Here is a 16062-nt window from a genome sequence, read left to right as displayed (position 1 = left end):
CTGTTCACCCTCTTAGGGACGGAATATCCAAAAATCCTTCCTTAGTGAGCACCTACACTGTAATAGAAATATATAATCAAAATTTTAATTCTTTATTTCCAGTAGTTTTGGCTCGGCAATGATGAATCCTTCAGTCTGGACATGGTATTGCATATGTGTAATGTTAAATAGTATCAATGCCATACCTGAGGAATTAAAATTTGAAAAGTATCATCTTAATGCAAATGACCTCCAGATATTCAGGTTGAGTTTTAAGTCCACCGACAAAGTTCAGGGAGTGATTTCTGATTGAAAGTGGAGCACAGAAGTTCATATCACCTTGTGCCTGGAAATGCATAGTTTCCACGGTACAGAATCAGGCACAACAAGCAACTGTTGTCACATATGTCACATCGTCAGGATGGACAGCCAGAGACCCACTTCAAGGATCTTTAATACTATATCTAGACGGAAAGCAACAAATGCCAAATGGACAAATTTCATTCGGAAATACCTACAATATATAAGCATTGATCACAATGACATTTACAACCGAGATAAGTTCGGAAAGTTAAGCAAAACATCTGACTCTCTCCAGTCACTAACAACGTCCAGGAGTAGGAGTGAAATGGACAAAAAAAAAGATATCCATAGTGCTAGAATGAAGAAATACTGGGCTAAAGAGAAGAAATTATCTGGGTGATTTATCCCGCGACCGTTCAAAATTCGCTCCAATGTTATCCATCCTTTCCTCTGTTTAAACTGTTCGCGTGCGCGTATGTTTTTTGTTGAGCACTGAGCTAGTAGTTACACATTTATTTACAATTAAGTTACATGAATTTTTGCTAGTGAAGGAAAGTTTTCCAAGGGGTTTCATGGTCATAGTTGAATACTGCTACAATGGTTAGTTAGCCATTCGCCGTGTCGCTAATAGTTTCAAGGTGAGCTCTACATACTAACAGCAAGAGGTTTTACCCATTCACAACACTGATATCAAGAAATCCATGGAATTCATTTTACTGACAGCCCGGTGCAGGCACCCGATGGACTTCTGTGCATTTAGACGCATAAAAATGGCCTTAAGAAATAGACTTCCACGCACTATCAATGGCCTCTGGAAAGCTTGTCAGTAGGAGTGGGATAGGGTAGAAAACGTCTGCTGAAATGGAAATTACGTTGTCGGGCTATAGCTAGAAATGCTGGCTTTCCAATTGAACATGATCGTTGTTGGAGACATGGCTTTTCATAAGCCAATTACCATTCAAATATAATCCTCAGATATCTCGAGGGATCTTCTGTATTTACAGTTTCCGATTAAGGAATGCATTCAGTGAAGGCTGCACGTAGACACATTCAATAAACAAAGAGTGTTTTTATCCAATAGAAAAGGTGCACAGCGTGGTTTCTTCTGACTGGACATATTTTAACTTCATAGATTTTGGAAGAGTGTCAATAAATTGTAACATATTCATAAGATAGGGAGAGAAAGGTTTTTATAGCTTGAGGCTGATACAAAGTTCGTAAAATATTGTAAGGAACGAAGTTACTTTCAATTGTTTGCACTTTACTTGGAAACTTTTGGCTGGCACTCCCGGAGAAAGGAAGTTCATCATAATTTTTTCAGAGTGTGAGAGACATAATTGCCACTCCATCGTCTTTGTCTTCTCCAACACTTGCTTGAAATGTTATTGCACTGTCTTTCTTTCTTTCTTTCTTTCTTTCTTTCTTTCTTTCTTTGTTTCTTTATCATGTCTACTGTCTGAAGACGTTCGTAATCAACTGAGCATACTGTATTTCGCTCGGCAATTCTTTTCAGCAATCCGAAGGTGGCTAATCTTGACAATTCAGTGAGATGGTTAATGGTCGTTCTCAACCTTCCTTAGGTTATTGTTTTATTCTCTAGCAGTTGTAAGTTTCCGCTTTGTACGAGATGAGCGGTAGGGGATACGTACATTGCAGAACTACATTCAAATTTTCTCAATATGGATGATTTTTATGATCTTGTATCACTGTCGTGAAGCAATCCGGATAGACTTAACGCATTATCTCGGAGGATTGAATTATGAAGGACAACCCATGTACATGGCATTCATAGATCTAGAACAGGCATTCGATAATGTTGATTGGACCAAGCTATTTGAGATTCTGAAGGTGATTGGAACCAGGTACGGAGAACGAAGAATTATCTACAATCTGTCCAAAAATGAATATGCACGGATAAGAATCGAAGACCATGTAATCCAGAAATCAATCCAGAAAGGAGTGTGGCAAGTCTGCAGAAAAATTTGGAAAAGGAATCACAATTCAAGGAGAGGAAATCAAAACCTTGAGATATGCCGATGATATTGTTATTTTATCTGAGACCGCAGAAGATCTCGAGAAGCTGCTGAATGGTATGGACGAAGTCTTGGGTAAGGAGTACAAGATGAAAATAAATAAGTCCAAAACGAAAGTAATGGATTGCAGTCGAACGAAGTCAGGAGCTGCAGGAAATATTAGATTAGGGAAAGTCTTAAGGGAAGCAGATGGATATTATTACTTGGGTAGTAAAATAACTAATGATTTCAGAAATAAGGAGGACCAAAAAGCAGACTAGCACAAGCAAGGAAGGCCTTTGTTAAGAAAAGAAATTTGCTCACTTAGAACATTGATAAAGGAAGACATTCGTCTGGAGCATGGCATGGTACGGGAGTGAAACATTGACGATTGCTAGCTCAGGAAGAAAGAGGATAGAACATTTTGAAATGTGATGATACAGAAGAATGCTGGAGGTGAGATGGATAGATCGAATTACGAATGAAGAGATAGTGAATCGAGAAGAGATTGATTTGGCTAAATTTAACGAGAATAAGAGATCGAATGATAGGGCACATCTTAAGATACACACGTCATGTTCAGTTTGTTTTTGAGGAAAGTGTAGGCAGTAAAAACGGCGGGAGTAGACCAAGGTATGAATATGACTAACAGACCAGTGTAGATGTACTTGTTACGTAGAAATGAAAAGTTTCGCACTGGATAGTGTGATATAGAGTGCTGCATCAAAACCAGTCCATGGAATGATGACTCAAACAACAACAACAACGTACGCAGGACACACCTATTATGCTCCATCTCACTATTTCGCCATTACATATTCCAACTCTGGACACGACCAACGGAGTAGTGGCACCGGCGCAGGATGTCTTGTCTCATAGTGAGGAAAGCAATGGCAAATTAGTTCACCATTCTCATCAGTTAGCATACACTATTATAGGAGTGGTGATTATTGCTTTAAAGATGTTCTAATTGTCTTCTTCTTCTTCTTATTTCTTGGCCGTATATCTGCCTACAAAACGGGTACTTCTGAGTTCTGTCAGTGTCTCGGAGAGAGTATGTCCGACGTTCTGGCGCTAGATCTAGTGGCATTTCTCTTTACCTTAAAGCGGAGCTAGTTTTCCTCCTCCCAGGCGCTGATGGGGAAAACAAAAAAAAAACAAAAGATCCTCGCACATGCTCATTTTAAATGAACCGAAAACATAAGGGCTACGAAAGGCGCGAAAATTAAAGATTCTCTAGGCCTCGACAGCTTATATAAATGGGACCGTGGGAAAAGAGTCGTTCATGAGAGGCAGAATATGAAAGATCACCATTCAAGAGATAAGTGTGTTAGAATCCTACTATCAGCAGCCCTGATTAAGCTTTTCTGTGGTTTCCTGTTTTCACACAAGGAAAATGCTGGTGATGTACCTTGATTAAGTCCACGGCCACTTTATTTCTGCTCCTAGTCATTTCCTCTCCCATCGTCGCCATAAGACTAATATGTGTCGATGCGATGTAGAGCTAATTGTAGAAAAATTAAAATAATAATAATAATAATAATAATAGGGCAACATAGAAACTCTAAACTCCATAAGGCGTACAGACTAACGTGAAATTACCACAAGAGAGTCATATCGCGTAGCGCAAAATTTGAGGAGACTCTAAGGTTATAGAAACTGAAAAACAAGAAAAGAAAATTCTCCGAAAAATTTATGGTCCAACGAGAGAAAATAGAATGTTGACTAAGAGGAGAACAGGGGACCTCTATTCATTAGCTGACACGTTCACTGATGCCGTACCCAAGAGACACCTGAAATTCTATGGCCATATCTATAGAGTGGACAGTGACAGACCCACCAAAAGATTATTTGAAGTAATCACCTCAAAGAAGGTCAAAATAAACTGGCTAGAAGGAACTAAGGCCAACCTCCAAATGAACATTACGGGCGACACCATAGAAGATCGTGAAGCTTTTAGCACAATAGTAGCCAAGCACAAATTCGTGGAGAAATCTAAAAAGAAAACTGGTATGAAGTGGTCCACTGAACGCAAGATGCAACACAGTGCTCTTTAAACGGACATAACGAAGAAAGAAGAAAGAGAAAGCAGAACGATTGGTGTTCATACGGATAGTATTACAGTGATACACAACGACTTGGCTCCAGCTACATTCATGAGAGCTAATCCACCAAAGCATATGTGTGGGAGTACCAGGCGACGACAAACTTGGGTCTGCAACAGGACTTCAGCAAAGTTACACGGTGACCTCCCTCTGTTTACTGAGCAAGGGTGCAAAGCTAACTTGAAACTTGTATAGTATTAACATCAACAGCACATTCCTTACTGCTTCTTGCCTGGGAGAGAACGTACATTCCGTCCAAACATAGGAAGACACTTTTACAACAAAAATATTTCTTCAGTTTATGGCAACTTAAGCGACCCTCCTTTATCCTCATAAAAACTCGAACTCCCTTGACTTAAAACACGTACCGCGGGGTTTGAAATATTTTTGTCGACCGTTTGCTTCTTAATTACAAACAAACAAACAAACAAACAAACAAACAAACAAACAAACAAACAAACAAACAAACAAACAAACAAACAAACAAACAAACAAACAAACAAACACATTTTTACATCTTCATTAGAAATTGGATCAGCAATGGGTCTGTGATATGAGAAGCAACATATACAGGGTGTCTGAAAATAAGTTAAGGAAATTTTATGGGCATAATTAACACAGTAATATAAGAGAAGACACGTCATCTGTATTTCCCTAAACAGTTTAGTTATTCGCCAGGGGTAACTCGTTCATATATGTTATGTCGTGCGAGGGAGTGCACTGAATTAGGCAACAAAACGTTAGAGGCGAAGAGTGTTAATATTAACATTCAAAATACCCAAAGAAAATGCATGGGGTAAACAGAAATGATCAGAATATTTAGTAGTGAACGGTATGCAGACATGAGCGCGTGACTGAGGACCGCACGGTATCAGCTGTGCAGCTGGCAAAGAATACAGTACAGTGCTTTGCGTAGGGGAGGGGAGTGGACAAGCGGGGCACCGGAAAAGAGAAATTTAAAGCATAATCTCCTTTAAGTTTTCGCACTTGTGTCCTGCGCCGGAAGAAACACACTACATAATGAAATAAAAATATGAATGTTCACTATATTTACGATACATAAACAATTAACAAAGATCAATTATTACTAAACATATCTCCTCAATGGCCCGGTATTCTACGTCAGGAAATCTACAGGGTGTTTACAAATGAATATCGGAGTTTTAACGCCTTATAATATTTAATACGTTAAACTTACAGTTATACATTATATGTCAAATGAAAGAGCAACTCAAACAGTTTTGTTTGTTGGCACCAGTGCGTATGTACGTGCAATGGTTTCGCCGCAATCCGCTAGACAGCGGTAGTAGCAAAGATGGCAACTAGTGAACAGAAAGCTTTTTGTGTTTTGCAGTTTGCAAAGACAGAATCTGTAGTTACTGTGCAGCGTGCGTTCCGCATTAAGTTCGGTTGTGATCCTCCAAGTTATAATAACATTCGCAGATGGTATCATACGTTTGAAGACACCGGTTGCCTTTGTAAAGGGAAGAGCAAGGGACGACCAAGATTAAGTGAAGAGACTGTTGAGTGAGTGAGAGAGTCATTCACTCGTAGCCCAAAGAAATCAGTCCGGAAGGCTAGTCGTGAATTACAACTTCCTCCGTCGACCGTTTGGAAAGTTTTAAGAAAACGCTTACAGCTACGTCCTTACCGTTTACAGTTATTACAGGCTCTAAAGCCGGCAGACCACAGATTACGTGCCAACTTCGCAAACGACATGTTGTTACATGATTATGAGTTTATGAATAGTGTTGTTTTCAGTGATGAATCGGTCTTTCACCTTAGTGGACATGTAAACACTCATAATGTGCGCATCTGGGGTTCAGAAAATCCTCACGAGTTGGTACAAATGCAACGAGATTCCCCTAAAGTGAATGTTTTTTGTGCCGTATCCCGGCGAAAGGTTTATGGGCCTTTCTTTTATGGTGAACGTACTGTAACTGGTACTTCTTACCTCGATACACTAGAGCAATGGCTCTTCCCTCAGTTGGAAGAAAATGAGCCAGAGAACTTCATTTTCCATCAAGATGGTGCGCCACCTCACTGGCATAACGACGTACGCGATTGGTTGAACGTCACTGTACCCGAGCGCTGGATAGGCCGCAAGGGCCCCAATGACAGGACTTGCTTGGCATGGCCTCCACGTTCTCCCGACCTAACGCCATGCGATTTTTTCCTTTGGGGCTTCATCAAGGATCGTGTGTACGTGCCTCCGCTACCAGCTGACCTTCCTGAAGACACACTTAATAACATTTGGGAAGAACTCTACTATAGACTTGATGTATGCCGTGTAACAAATGGTAGTCACATTGAACATTTGTAAAGTTCGTAATAAAACTGTTTGAGTTGCTCTTTCATTTGACATTTAATTCATAACTGTAAGTTTAATGTATTCAATATTATAAGGTGTTAAAACTGTGATATTCATTTGTAAACACCCTGTATATAGCGTAAAGAAGATGTTTGGCATTAATAGTGGTACGGGGCGAGTTGGCCGTGCGGTTAGGGGAGTGCAGATGTGAGCTGGCATCCGAGAAATAGTGGGTTCGAACCCTGCCGGCAGCCCTGAAGATGGTTTTAGGTGTTTTCCCATTTTAACACTAGGCAAATGCTAGGGGTCTCTATCTTAATTAAGACCAGGGCCGCTTTCTTCCTATTCCCAGGCTTTATCTATCCTATCGTTGCCGCAAGACCTATCTGTGTCTGTGCGACGTAAATGAAATTGTAAGAAAAACAGTGGTGTACATTTCTGATTAACACCTATCAAAACACAATAATAACGTATGGTACTATGTTGGACTTAGTTCTATCAGCTTATATCCTAGGATACCCTGTTCTAAACCTTCAATATCCGTCAATACCACAGGACGTGCTTGCAATGTTTACCTTTGTTACATAACTTATGTTACTTGGATAGGTCATTTCAGTAATTATTTTTCAGTGTGGTGAACTTTGACATGCACGAAATGTACTGTGTTCACCGATATGCTTCATAAAACACATGCATTGATCTCAACCTAAACGGAGAGGAGTTTCACTACTAGGATTTCAGTTTTGTTCCTCAGTCGGTTCAGGATTATCATATGATAATCAGAATATAGACGCCACATTATCCAGGCTGCTCTGTGATACGCCTCCATTACTGACAAGGTTGCCCGAGAGCGAGCAACACGTCAGCGTGCTACGCTAGCGCACCGTCCAACGCAATCAAGCATGACAGCTTGGCCGGCTACACGCTGCATAGGCTTACACAAAAGTTGCTTACGATTGAACTTACATTTTCTGGTGAACTTTCACTAGGATGAAATTAAATATGCTAGAGGTAGATTTTTGTTTCAGAACGCTATGTTCTCTTATAATCTGCGTATCTTATTTTCAGACACTCTGTATATTATGATATAGACGCTTCCACCCTTCAAACGCAATGCCGCGTTCAGTTTTAGCAACCGACCCTCAGCCAGGCGTGGTCCAGGAACGGAATCCATGGACCGCAGTGTGCATTCGAAATGTCGATGTTCATGTATCCTGCAGTTCACATGTCGACGCACAATTTGCTGCGTTCTTCATCGACCCACGAGCCGAGTGATCCACCGTTCAGGTTTTTTTTTCTTTTCATTTTTCGATCGTTCTCTCCACGGTGAGTGAAGGAGAAGCAATCATTTTCATGGGATTCTCGTCACAGAGCTAAGAAGTGTTTCGAGCATGGGCGTTGCGTTCATTTAAAACCTGCCCGCCGGGCCGAAGCCGCGACGGGTCCCCTCGTGTTATCCCCGCTCCAGTGAGCGCGGGAGGTAGGTACCCAATGCCGAACGTCTGCATCGTAGGAGTCGCGGCCACGGGGACCGAGACACTCCCGCTGTCGGCGACGGGCAGGGCCGCCGCTTACAGAGTACGTACAGGACTCACCTGAGCTCGCCGGAGGACAGGACCGCGCGGGGCCGTCCGACTCCTCCTTCTCGAAATGTTTTTTGATAAAACAATTTCGGTAATGATCCTTCCGCAGGTTCACCTACGGAAACCTTGTTACGACTTTTACTTCCTCTAAATAATCAAGTTTGGTCATCTTTCCAGACACATCGGAAACTGCGCGAAGGAGATCCCTCGCACCGGTCCGAAGACCTCACTAAATCATTCAATCGGTAGTAGCGACGGGCGGTGTGTACAAAGGGCAGGGACGTAATCAACGCGAGCTTATGACTCGCGCTTACTGGGAATTCCTCGTTCATGGGGAACAATTGCAAGCCCCAATCCCTAGCATGAAGGAGGTTCAACGGGTTGCCCGGTCCTTTCGGACTGGGAGGACACGCTGATTCCTTCAGTGTAGCGCGCGTGCGGCCCAGAACATCTAAGGGCATCACAGACCTGTTATTGCTCAATCTTGTGCGGCTAGAAGCCGCCTGTCCCTCTAAGAAGATGTGTTGTCGCCGGTAGCACGAACGGATACCGGATGCGACTATTTAGCAGGCTAGAGTCTCGTTCGTTATCGGAATTAACCAGACACATCGCTCCACCAACTAAGAACGGCCATGCACCACCACCCACCGAATCAAGAAAGAGCTCTCAATCTGTCAATCCTTCCTGTGTCCGGGCCTGGTGAGGTTTCCGGTGTTGAGTCAAATTAAGTGGTGCAGTAGATTTGCTCCGGAGATGCTCGCCTGTTATGCGTTCTTGATCATCTTGAAGTCATTTAATGCCCATATGTAATAACGATTATTACTTATTTGTTACTAATAAGTGCTGTACAGCAGCTACAATAACAGAAATACGGCCAGCAATTGCATGAAAACCTAAATTGAGTAAAATCTGTCTTAAATAGTCCCTCGTAACCTTTAACGGAAAATCATCCCAAACCTCTGTGTTGAAAGTAAAACGTAACTTAACACCTTCTCTTTCCCCTTCCGACGGAGCTCGATAGCTGCAGTCGCTTAAGTGCGGCCAGTATCCAGTATTCGGGAGATAGTAGGTTCGAACCCCACTGTCGGCAGCCCTGAAGATGGTTTTCCGTGGTTTCCCATTTTCACACCAGGCAAATGCTGGGGCTGTACCTTAATTAAGGCCACGGCCGCTTCCTTCCCACTCCTAGCCCTTCCCTGTCCATCGTCGCCATAAGACCTATCTGTGTCGGTGCGACGTAAAGCAACTAGCAAAAAAAAAAAAAGTCCCCTTCCTCTTCCCCTCTTGGACTAGATGCATACTGTCAAAAGAGTAGCGGAAGCCAGCATATGCCCTCAAACGAAAATTATCCAATTCTCCTGGTGGATCGTTTAGGTATAATTTAGACATAAGCCTACTATATTGTGACATTTTGGTCTACTGTGATCGGCCGTGAATTTTATAAGACCGGACTGTACCCCAGGTGTCTCGCGCGGTGTGCCGACAGAGAAACACAAAGGGATGATTTTTTTCCAAATAAATGGGGTAACCTGCTGAGGAGTGAAAGACCATGTTATTACCACGAGAGAAGACGAGAAAAATTTTAATACAGCCGAACCTTTCACCCACGACAAGTATTACATTTAAAATCTTTCGTCAGATTAACACGTCAGATCCGACATCCTAATAGTCACTCTCCAACAAGTATGCATAAAACCGTGATACCATACTTCAGGAAGGCACGAATAGTAATAATTGAAAATTAAGTTAATTAGGAAATTAATTATATAATTATTTAACAAGAAATTAACGGACATCTCAATTACAACGCCGAGGAATTCAGGATGTCAATTGAACCACGAGGTGTGACGTCAGAGCTCGGAACATCGGTGGCAAGCTAGTACTGGAATATTCGCAGTCATTCTCTCAAGTCTGTTTCGCTGCTGTTCTTTGCTGACTGGGTGATTGCTCGGGAAGCTACTACAGAAGATCTCGTACAAGCCTGGACAGCTGTTATTCGCTCTACGAGGGGAGCCGTGTTATTTCAGTGCGGCTTTAACAGTTCATTTCAACATCCTCACAGACGTCAATAGTGTTAGGAAAGAAGGCACGTATCATCCTTTGCTAATTGTGAAACCACGAGTTCGATGCATTTGTGTTAATATTTTTGTGAAAGTTTCAGCGTACTACAAGTAATACGAGTTCGATACCGGCCAAGGACATGGAAGCCTGCAGTGTGAAGTTCGTGTGCCTTGGAGACATCACTTGGATCATGATGCAGCACTAATAACCCAGAACCGACGCCAACGACGTCCTAATGCCTTGAATCCTGCCTAGAAGAACACCATGGTCATCAAGACATCCAAGTTAAGTCGACATTTCATTTATACTGGGTATTATCTGTTCTATGTAGCTGTAGTATGTAGTTAACTTTCTTCTTGAAGGGATTATTAATTGTACAGTAGTTTGAGTAGCTTTTTGATATCTTTACCATGTTAGTGTCTGCCGTTATTCGATGTTGGAGTTGCGGTTTCACTTACTACGTGATTTTAAGGTGGATGATGACAGGGTGTCAACATCATCGGCCATGCGGGTTTCAAATAGTAATGTCATCGGACATGTATCTGATTTAAATATCAGCCATCTACTAATCTTTAAGGAATTTTACATTTCTATTCGGTTACTGTGATATTGAGGATTGTGTAAGCGTGATATTTTCATTCTTCGAAATATATTTCTCTTATATTTTGCCCTAAAGTGTTTGCTATATTTCACACGAGGCAGCCGGCTCATCTGACATATTAACGCTGTGCTAACGATACGGATAGCTTTCTTTGAATCCTATTTCATACTTTTTTAAGGAAGGATAGTATCTTATTATTATATTTATATGTGGTTCAAGTCATTTATGTAAATGTTCCTGTAATATTTTGAACGGATGTTGCGAGTTATTTTCGCTATTTTACCTCTCACCTTGTGCCATGTGGTGAATTATGGCATGAATTATGCTGATTTTATGTGCTATTTGAAGGCGAATCTTCACGTTTCTATGGATAGAGGCACATTTAATATATATTTTTGCGACGTTGAATGCATTGATGAACTGAGATTTTGGAATAATTTATCGTCATTTGACGCATGTGCGAGTTATTTGTGAGCGGTAGGCGATAGCGTCTTCATTCAATAATGAATCACGAAGTAAACCACATGTCTTCCTTTCAAATAAAACTGAGTGTATGAGATAATTATTTGTCATACTGGATGAGCGTCATCACCAATAGTATTAAATCGAAGTTGTATAATATTATTCACTTCCTCAATATACGCTAAATGTTGGTAACGTAGATTGGCGATATTATTATTATTTTTTCTTTCAGTCATCATTACCTAGATTGTTTGTACCAGGTGGATTTTATACAGGTACAGATCATTATTTACAGGAGTCTGCTATTCCCAGGAGATGAATGGACAACGTGCGGGCAGATGTATATTTGTAAATATTACTCTTAGTTGTAGTGGGTTGTAATTGTTTTTCTTTGGTGGATGATGGTAATGGGAGATCATTGCGTGTATTTTATGTTATTCCACAGGTTGTGTGACTTAATTTTGTCGTGCAATATCGATTTTTATGTGTAACCATCGTTGTTCCGAATTTCGGCGTTGTCAGGATTATGACACATGGTTAAGGATTTAATTTAAATTATTTTTTTTTTCTTTCTCTCATTTGCTTGCCTACTTTGCCACGTAATATCACGTGTGTTATGTTACAACGAGCAGATAATTATTGAAAAGTCGATTTAAATTGGAAAGTAATTAAATTAAAAGTGAAATTAAGCGATAGAAGTAAATCGTTAAAATTCTTTTGTATTTTTTTTTATTTTGCTCAGTCATAACTTCAATATTTAAAATCTTGTTCCAGATTTTCCGGCATGAATTGACATGCGTGCAAGCATCATTCTCTAGAAAATCAAAGATAATAGTCAAAGCAATATTCACAAAACAATGTGACATGGACGAAACAATTTTGTCAGAATTAAATAGAATTCATTAACTTGTACCATCTCATTTGTTTTAATTTTTGGATGTACAGCAAGAGTTGATATAAAATTAAATTTTAGCGATCATTTCACATAATCATCATTTTTAAGGAAGGTATTATTTTCTTTTGGAATAAATCATCCACCATTTATTTGGATTTGATGGTTCATTATTTACGAATATCTGCCCATCTCCTTGATCCACACCATTTTTACCATGGAACATGTCAATCCCTTACTGAGCACCCCTGAGAGGGTCGCGTGCCTCCAAATGCTAGTCGTGGCTTAAACGGGCAGATATTAATTGGCTTCTTTCACCGTGGGGCTTGATGGATTGACATGGTGGATCATAATCGTAATATTCGATACTTTATCAAATTTACATTCTTTGAACCATCTTGTTCTGTTATATTTGAATTCTGACAAATTACGCGAATTACTTATTTATTTTATTGTAGTAGGATCATGCGTTTTGAAAGAATGATGCTCGCAGTAAATACTTAATTTCACTTATGCTTGATGACCATACTGTTTGGGGGGATTCTTGGCATTATTGACGTCTGTTGGCTAGGTTCGCATTGTATAACTGATCCTTATTCATAAAGGACGAGATTAGGGCGTTGTTGGCTGCGCTGAATCAGCGTATGAACGATCATCAAGAAGAAAATAGGGTAGCTCGTGAAGTAACCACGAACACTTTAAGTAAAGTGATAGAAGAAAATAGGGTAGCTCGTGAAGTAACCACGAACACTTTAAGTAAAGTGATAGAAGAAAATCGGGTAGCTTGCGAAGAAAATAGAAAAGCTCGTGAGGAAACCACGAACACTTTAAGTAAAGTGATAGAAGAAAATAGGGTAGCTCGTGAGGAGAATAGGAAAGCTATAGAACAGGTGGAACAACGGATGAACCTTATGGGGGCGGTAATCCAAGAAGAGTCACGGAAAGGTCGGGACGAACTTCTTGCGAAACTGGACGAGACACATTGTCGCATTGATAACATCGCGTTAGAGTGTCGATAGAATCAGAATAAAACGGTAGAAAAGGTTACCCAGTTAACTCAACAATTACAAGAGGATAATAAAATTCTCACTGGCAAGGTCACTTCACTTCAAAGTGATATAGCCCTTGTTAAAGCCAGTATGGACAATATTAGGGACGAAGTTGAGTCAATACAAAAGGAGGTATCGGATGCGAAGGTGAAACAGGCAAAAGAAATAGGCGACATCAGGAATGATCTTAAAAATATCAGTGAAGATCTCACTGAGGTCAAAAGTAATTGCCAGGTGAATCGGATTGAGATCGAAGGATTAAATCTCCAAGTCGATGACTTAAAGAAAATCATGGACGAGGATAAAATTAACATCACGGATAAAGTCAGTACTCTATCAGAGGATGTTCGAGGAAACTGTCTCAGAGTCGGGGAAATGGCCGACGTTGTGAAAAACCTGGAAAAGGACCTCAGCTTTCTCAAACTCCAAGACAGAAGTACGAGAGTCTTAATCAATTCCATCCTGGATCGCCAGAGCCAGATCGAAGAAACGGTCAACGAACAGGCCAATGTAAACATCCGGACAGAGCGGGATAACGCAGAGGGTCAACAAAACCCTGTTAACTTAAATCTTTTCCATCCGGAAATAGCTAGTTCACCAATTGGGAATGCTCCGCAAATTATAAATATTATACGGACGGGAGAAGATAAACCTAGGAAATTTAGCGGCACTCAGGAACAGTCTCCCAAAGGCTTTATTCGTGAGCTGGAGGAGTACATGAAAGAAAACAAAATTCCACCTGATCGACAACTTAGAACTGCGGAGAAATTCTTAGACGGAGGAGCTGTAAACTGGTACCATGCGTTCCGCTATACTTTTGAAAATTTTGAAGGTTTCAAAGGGGCATTTCTGCAGAAGTATTGGAGTTCGGACCATCAACAAAATCTTAGATTAGAATTATACTCCAGGAAATACAATGTTAATGGACCTACACGCTATGCGGACTACTTTGCCTTACAGCTTAGGCGGATGAAAGAGTTGGACGCTCCATTATCAGAAACGGATTTAATTAGAGCCTTAGAGAAACAATTTCCACTAGAAGTCCAACGCATTTTGATAGCTGCCAATGTTCAAAATGCAGTTCAAGCTGATGCAATTCTGCGACAGCTGGATAATACTAACGCTCAGCTGGCGCAAAGACCTCCGAAACCACACCATCCACAAGTTAATGTCGTAGAAATCTCTGGATCAGAAGAGAAGGGAAATGTAACAGGGAGAAGAGGAGAAAATCGACAGTACTCTTACCCTAATCCACAACGCAGATCGGGCTTGAATAGGGAAGAAGAGTGCAGAAGATTACCTCCGCATTATAGGAGAGAGGATAGGAGACAGGAAGGGTATCGATACAATCGATACCGAGACGGATCTAGAAGGGACAGAAGAAATCGACCCTACGACCACTCACGACAAAATACTAGTCAAAATCAGCGGAACTTCCGAGATACCATGGAAGAACGACATAGAGAAAGTATGAGATACATCGATGAGCTACGGAGAAGAAATCATGAAGAGGACAAGTGGAAAAAGGCAATGCAAAATATGGCTGTAAATCCGGATTGTGAGAATGCAGAAAGTATAGCATTCCAAGAATATAGAAAACAATCTGGATCGAATAGCTTAAGTCCATCTGCACCTCCATACGAGCCAGATGGCTCCGAAAAAAAAACCGTCCCCATCAAACTAAACTTCCAGCGCGCCGAAAACAGTAATTTCCACCCGAAGAATGGACAATCGCCCAAGTAGACGCATGGTTTATTAAATCCGAGGATTTAATCGAAGACGCCCATCAATTTCATGCAAAACCATCCCAGGGTTTGCCTATTATAATAGCCAGAGCTGGTGGACTTAGAATCCATTGTCTTGTTGACACAGGAGCAACCATTAGTGTAATTTCAAAATCACTGTTTGAAGAATTGAAAAGAAGAGAGACACTTCCTGTTATTCCCGTATCCAACGTGAAAATTAAAGGGATAATTAATGATAGATCAGCTACATGCAAAGAACAGACCTTCCTTGACTTAATGATTGGCAACACTATATTCTCTCATCCATTTGTGGTCATGCCTAGAATTAATTTCAATATTATCTTAGGATTCGATTTTGTAAAGGAGCACAATGCTATTATTGACGTTCCCAATAATGAAATCAAGTTCCGTGGATCAGGCAGTACTGAAAGGATGTCCTTTACTATAGATAATCCTCTTGTACTGGAGGCCATTGAAATGGAACGCAAGGATTCGGAAGACGTTGATACCCAGGCCTTAAACGAAATACTTCTGTGGGACAGGGAGAATGCCGATCAAGACACGGAAGAAATCCTCGCTGCAATAGAGAAAGTAATGGAAGAAAGGGGAGAAGAAGACTTCGACGACCAATTAAGAAAGAAGGTTCAAGAGACTGACTGTTCCAACGAAGAAAGACGGAAATTATTCCATCTTCTAAAACGGTATGAGGAGGTTTTTGACAATAAACCAGGAAAAATCCCAAACTATCGGTACGCTCTACGAGTAAATAGTTGGGCACCTTACAAACGGAGACCGTACCCTATTCCAGAGAAACACCACTCCGAGGTCAAGAAAATAATTAATGAAATGGAGGCCAATGGTATTGTTTCGAAGGCTGTAACATCTTTCGTTAACCCACTGACGGTGGTGCAAAAACCTAATGGATCGTTAAGGGTGTGTTTGGACGCCAGACAGCTCAA

At 40.9% G+C, this 16062-nt stretch overlaps 1 non-coding gene and 1 pseudogene across 1 annotated transcript; both read right to left on the bottom strand.

Moving 5' to 3' along the window:
• The window catches only part of LOC136856949 (acetylcholine receptor subunit alpha-like), a 671873-nt pseudogene that overhangs the window by 557375 nt on the left and 98436 nt on the right, over positions 1-16062 (bottom strand).
• Positions 7847-8001, bottom strand: LOC136858916 (5.8S ribosomal RNA). Its single transcript, XR_010858696.2, has one exon. It is a non-coding gene; the product is annotated as a 5.8S ribosomal RNA (ribosomal RNA).

Source organism: Anabrus simplex, chromosome 1, assembly GCF_040414725.1.
Source record: "Anabrus simplex isolate iqAnaSimp1 chromosome 1, ASM4041472v1, whole genome shotgun sequence".
In the NCBI taxonomy this organism is placed as follows: domain Eukaryota; kingdom Metazoa; phylum Arthropoda; class Insecta; order Orthoptera; family Tettigoniidae; genus Anabrus; species Anabrus simplex.
The sequence above is the reverse complement of the archived record's forward strand: the minus strand, read 5'-3'. Positions and strand labels throughout refer to the sequence as shown.